Raw genomic sequence first — 5,722 nt, 5'->3', positions numbered from 1 at the left:
ACTAGGTGCAGTGGTGCACCTGACCTAACACACGCCCTTAACGGACCCTTTTCGCGATTCCCATTGGAAGGTACCATTTCTTAAAAAAAAGAGGGGTGACAGAGATATTGTATATGTTGCAAATATTAGGAATATTAATAACTGATGCAGTCATAGGTAACATTTCAAGCATCTGTTTCTAGATGCACATCATTCCACAAGTTATTCCCAGGCATTTTTATGACGTGTATATATATAGGAACATGACTCACCGGTCTCCCCCATACAGCTAGAGAATGTGATAAACCCACTTCATTAGTTATTTTCCAGGGCTAACACTCTCTCCATGACATGCGAGATTCGGAAGGAGACTTGCGGGGATCCGAATGTCACGTTTTTAGTTTTGTATGTCTAGGTTTGGGTGTATTTTGCTGTTCGGTTCTCCCTGTCATGTTTTCCTCCTTGTGTATTGTCTGGTCCCTCTCTCTGTGTTTTTCCTCCCTGTCGTTAGTTTGTAATGTTAGGGATCCAAAATAGTGCCACTACAAAGTACTACCAATCGAATCCAAATTGCCTGAAACGTGCTCCTAACTGTTTTTTGGGTGGTCAATTTTGGCCTCAACACAAACACAATTTATGTGGGATATTTCTCCCACACCCCCCACCACCACACACAGACTACACCTCCCCTCCCCTACAGAGTACCCCCCTCCCTCCCCCATCAAGAAAAAAAGAAAAGGCAAACAGCATAGATTCAACATTAATTCAATGTTGGCATTTCAATCATTAAATTCGACCACAATACAACGTTGATTCAATGACATCTTTTCAACATTTAAGGTTGATCCACCATCAATCTTCAACCTTAACCAAAAATCAACATTTTTGACCATAATTCAACATTGATTTAACATCTTTTGCTATCTGTAGTTACATTACAACACTTTTGTTTATAACTGTCAGCATTGTCATCCCTGCAGCTTCCTCGATTCACCTACTCCGAGACATGAATACAAATGAGCATAATTCACAAAAGGTTAAAGTTAAACTATTCCTAGACCCAACATACCAATTTGAAATCTCACTTCTGCACTCTGTAGCCATGAGCCATAAGGAAGAGCTGGCAATAATGGAATACTTCACACTTGTTAACGGTCGTTCTATAACCGAGGGTACACTGAAGTATTCTCCGGAGACGATTTCAGCCAACAGTGATGTTTAAAAGAGGCGTGACGCATGGCTGGATGTCAACAAAGCACAGCTCTGCAAACTGTTCCCGTTGTGATTATAAGTTATTCAAGATGATCAAATGTGCATCAGACTTTCTGCCCTTTACCGTTTGTTTGTTTGTTTGTTTGTTTACTCACTAATCACATCTCCCCTGGATGTTAGGTTATGCTTTCATTGTGAGGCGATGTTTACAGTGAGAACAGCTGCTGAGGTCAGTGCAGAAAGCAGAACAGTGTGTATAATATATATCGCTCAATAATATATGTAACAGGCCTACATTTCACACTTTATTTGTAGGCTTTAGGAGATATCTACAAATAAACAGTAGATATTTTTCATGAAACCATAGTGCTTCACATAAGCCTGATATTTAGTTATGCTTTAGGAGCTGTTTGTGTTTGTTGTACAATGTGTAGGTGTGGTTGTGTGTGTGTGTGTGTGTGTGTGTGTGTGTGTGTGTGTGTGTGTGTGTGTGTGTGTGTGTGAGTTGAAGGTGCAGGCAGACAGGCGGGTCTCAGTAGCTTAAAGGGGACCTATCATACTATATTTGAATAATATATTGTAGGGCCATACCTATATTTATAAGTTTTATTTTCAAAATACCAAACAGATCATGCATTTTAGCCATGCCTCATTTTGCCTCACTCCAGCTCTGTCTTTGCATGAGCTGGAGCTGACCCCCCCCCCCCCCCCCCCCCCCCCCCCCCCCCGCAAAGGAGGGGGCGAGGCACAAGCGTCATGTTACTATGCTGTTGCCATGTTGTTGCTATACTGTTGCCATGCCACTGCAACCTCTCATTCCCCTGATAGGTGGGGAGTTGACCATACAGGTGGAGTGACATCATAGAGGTGCAAATCAGAATCCACATGTATCAAATTCGTTGCAGCCCTGTTTTTAGGTCCCCTTTAAGGTAGTATGTGACTCTTAAATGGTCAAAAATGGTACATTCTCCATTAGCTTACGATCTCCATGTTCAAGCGATCGACTATTCCTTCGCAATGTTGCATCCCATTGGATATCCGCTTAAGTTGCCCTAGATTGGAATTTTTCCGATCATTTCCCTATGACGAATTAGCACAAATGTGCTTAAAATTAGTGATTTTTCCAAAATGTGCTCCACAATTAAGTATCATATTGGATAGGGGCTGAACTTGTCCTGGATTGGAATTTTTCCGATCATTCCCCTAGGAGGAGTTCGCAAGAATGTGCTTAAAATGGCTGAAAAACGCCCATTTTTCAAAATGGCCGACTTCCTGGGGGGCGGGGCTAATGGAAGGCAATTTGAAATATGTGTGCAATCCTAATAGTATTGTGTATACAGCGTTTCGTGAATATCGGAAAAACTATATGAGAGCAGTTTGGAGCAATTTGCGCCATGTAAATCGTCAACAATTGTGTATTCGCTGTTAGCTTACGACCTCCACGAGTGATTTTTCCAAAATGTGCTCCGCAATTAAGTATCAAATTGGATAGGGGCTGAAGTTGTCCTGCATTGGAATTTTTCCGATCATTCCCCTAGGAGGAGTTCGCATGAATGTGCTTAAAATGCATGAAAAACGCAAATATTTCAAAATGGCCGACTTTCTGGGGGGCGGGGCTAATGGAAGACAATTTGAAATATGTGTGCAATCATAATAGTAATGTATATATAGCGTTTCCTGAATATTTGAACAACTGTATTTGAGTAATTTGGAGTAGTTTGGAGTCATTTGCGACATGTAAATCGCCAAAAATTGTGTATTCGCTGTTAGCTTACGACCTCCACGATTGAGCTATCAAAAATGTTCTTCTCAATTTGGCATCATATTCGATAGGGGCTGAACTTGTCCTGGACTGGAATTTTTCCGATCATTCCCCTAGGAGCAGTTTGCAAGAATGTGCTTAAAATGGCTGAAAAACGCACATATTTCAAAATGGCCGACTTTTTGGGGGGCGGGGCTAATGGAATCTATTTACAAAAATGTCCGCAATTTCATGAGAAATGTCTGTGCCAAATATCGTGAAGTTCTAAGAAACTATATGTGACTACCACACAATAGGGGGCGCTAGTGAGCAGCTTTTTTGAAAAATTACGTTTTGTTTTTACATTCTCGAAAAGGTCGTGGGCTCTGACGTGTGTCCCAAGTTTTGCGTCCGAAGCTCATTTTATGCTATCGCAATTTAAAAAAAATGTATAGGCCACGCCCACATTCTGGATTCTTTACGACACTTTACACCTGAGTTCGTAGTCACCCTGAGAGTATGTCTAAAAAAAAATTAAAAAAATTAGTCCATCAGCTCTTGAGTTATAAATTGGTGGTGTATTTGGCGCCCCCTATAGTCCAAAATGAAAATGCTTTGGTGTGCCTATTCCACAAGACAGTGTGAACCTATCTACCAAAATATGTGTTGTTTGGATACATTGTTGATGAGTTATGAGCATTTCTTTCTAAGCCCCGCCTTTTTGCGAGTACGTTTTTTATTGACGGCGGCAATATTTATCGTCCTAACATGCTCATTTTCTACGGTAATGTGTCTGACCCTCCACCGATACTGGATATGCAGTTTGGTGTTGAAAAACAGAAAATTGAAATGTAAGTGAATATTTAAATGTTTTGAACATTATGCTAATTTAGAAGAAAAAATATGTAGGCGGAGCTTAGGGTTCCAAGAGGATTATTTGTATCCACCCGGATATGTGTGCGGAATTTCAGGACATTCGGAGTTACGGTGCGACTTTGTAAATTTATTCCGAAATGGGATTTTCATAGGTGGCGCTAGCGAGCAGGTTGAATAATTTGAACCCTTTGACTCCAGAATGTTGCAATTTTTACGGGTCCTGGCGTCCTTGCAAATGTATATAACTTTGTCAGCATCCTAAAGGCCTCAAAAACAGGAAAGATGGCGACTAAAAAAAAAAATAATAATAATAATAATACCACCAATAACAATAGGTTCCTCGCACTTCGTGCTAGGATGTCGTTGGGTCCTAGCGCTCCGTGCTCGGGACCTAAAAATAACAAAGCTTTGTGTCAACTGAACTGTTATTTTATAAAAAAAACTGTATAGATTTCAAATACACAGACACACTGAAAAAACAACAGGACACATTAAGAAAGTATTCCGTAATAATATTAACCACGGTGCAAAACGACTTGACATCTAATATTAGGTATAAATTAGTCATAGCAGCAAAAAATAAAGGTTATAAGTATGCTATTACCTGGCCTCTACATAATGAATGAAGGCAGCCAGTCTTATGTCATGTCTCAGGAGGAGAACTTCTTTGATCCTCATCGTGGGAGCATGTTTCTATTTGCAGCTCATAGAATGAATGAGTGTGTCATTAGGTTTATGAAGCCTTGCCATAGTGGAAGAGGACTGTCACAATTGACATAAACATATCTTATTCGCATAATGACTTTCCAGGTCCAAATGAGCTATCTAATTGAGAGGCATGGAACCAGGGCGTCTCTCCCTACAGGAAGATCACGCAGACTGCGTGGGGCCTCACCTCGCGGAGGGGGCCTCATCTTGCGGAGGGAACTTATGCGTTTATGCGGCGCAATTAGTGTGGTGCGGCACGGTTTCGCCGCTGCGAGGCTCCAATAGCACCCCCCCCCCCCCCCCCCCAGGAACGGCCCTGCATGGAACTGTTATCTTTCACATTCAACATTCAAAAGCAAAGGAAAGAATCCCGAAGCACTCGAAAATGCTGACTTATTTAAGACATTATTTTAAGAGCCTGTCTTATTAAATAGAGCTCTTAAGACAAAAAACATGTTAACTGCAAGCACATTGTGTAAAATCAAAATCCCTCTGACGTGCCAATATTTCCAACAGTCCGTAAAGGCAGCATGCTCCTGGGCAGCATGACTCTATACGCAGCATGCAGTGGTGCTGAGCTCCTACAGAACAGAGCATTTGGTCCAACCATTTGAAAATAAATAAATAAAAAGCTTTAATCATAAAAAGAAATCACATGAGATGCAGCGTCAGTTGTTATGCTTTTGTTCACACCTATGTTTGGTCACTAATGTGTGTTGAGGACTGAGGCCATGCGATGCTATTGAGCTATTTTGGAATCGTTTGAGGAGCAAAAACCATTTTGAAATGGTTTTAATGTGTCTCTATCGCGGTGAATTCTGGGCATTTCTCTCTCTACCCTCCATGGTCCTCCCAACTTCTCCCAGCTGCGTCAAGCTCGCGCACATGATGCCCAGTGTTACCGGAAGATAAGGGTTGTGTGTCCACAATGAAGTACATGAGGGCAGAGGTTCTCAATAGTAGTTTATTATTTTACAGTCGATGCCCCTTTCAAGACCGAAAATATGACTTTAATGCATGTGTTTGAACCATACAGTCTATGGTTTGAACTAAAACTTGACTATCTCTACAATAATAAAAACGATTTACTTTAGTTAAATTAGTCGCAAGCAATACATGATGCCCAGGGTTACCGCATAGGTGCGTCGCATATTTTTAAAACAAAAATATTAAAGGCAAATCCAGAGAAAACGTATAATTCCAACT

Source organism: Notothenia rossii, assembly GCF_949606895.1.
Source record: "Notothenia rossii genome assembly, chromosome: 4".
NCBI classification, from domain to species: domain Eukaryota; kingdom Metazoa; phylum Chordata; class Actinopteri; order Perciformes; family Nototheniidae; genus Notothenia; species Notothenia rossii.
Note: the sequence above shows the minus strand (reverse complement) of the source record.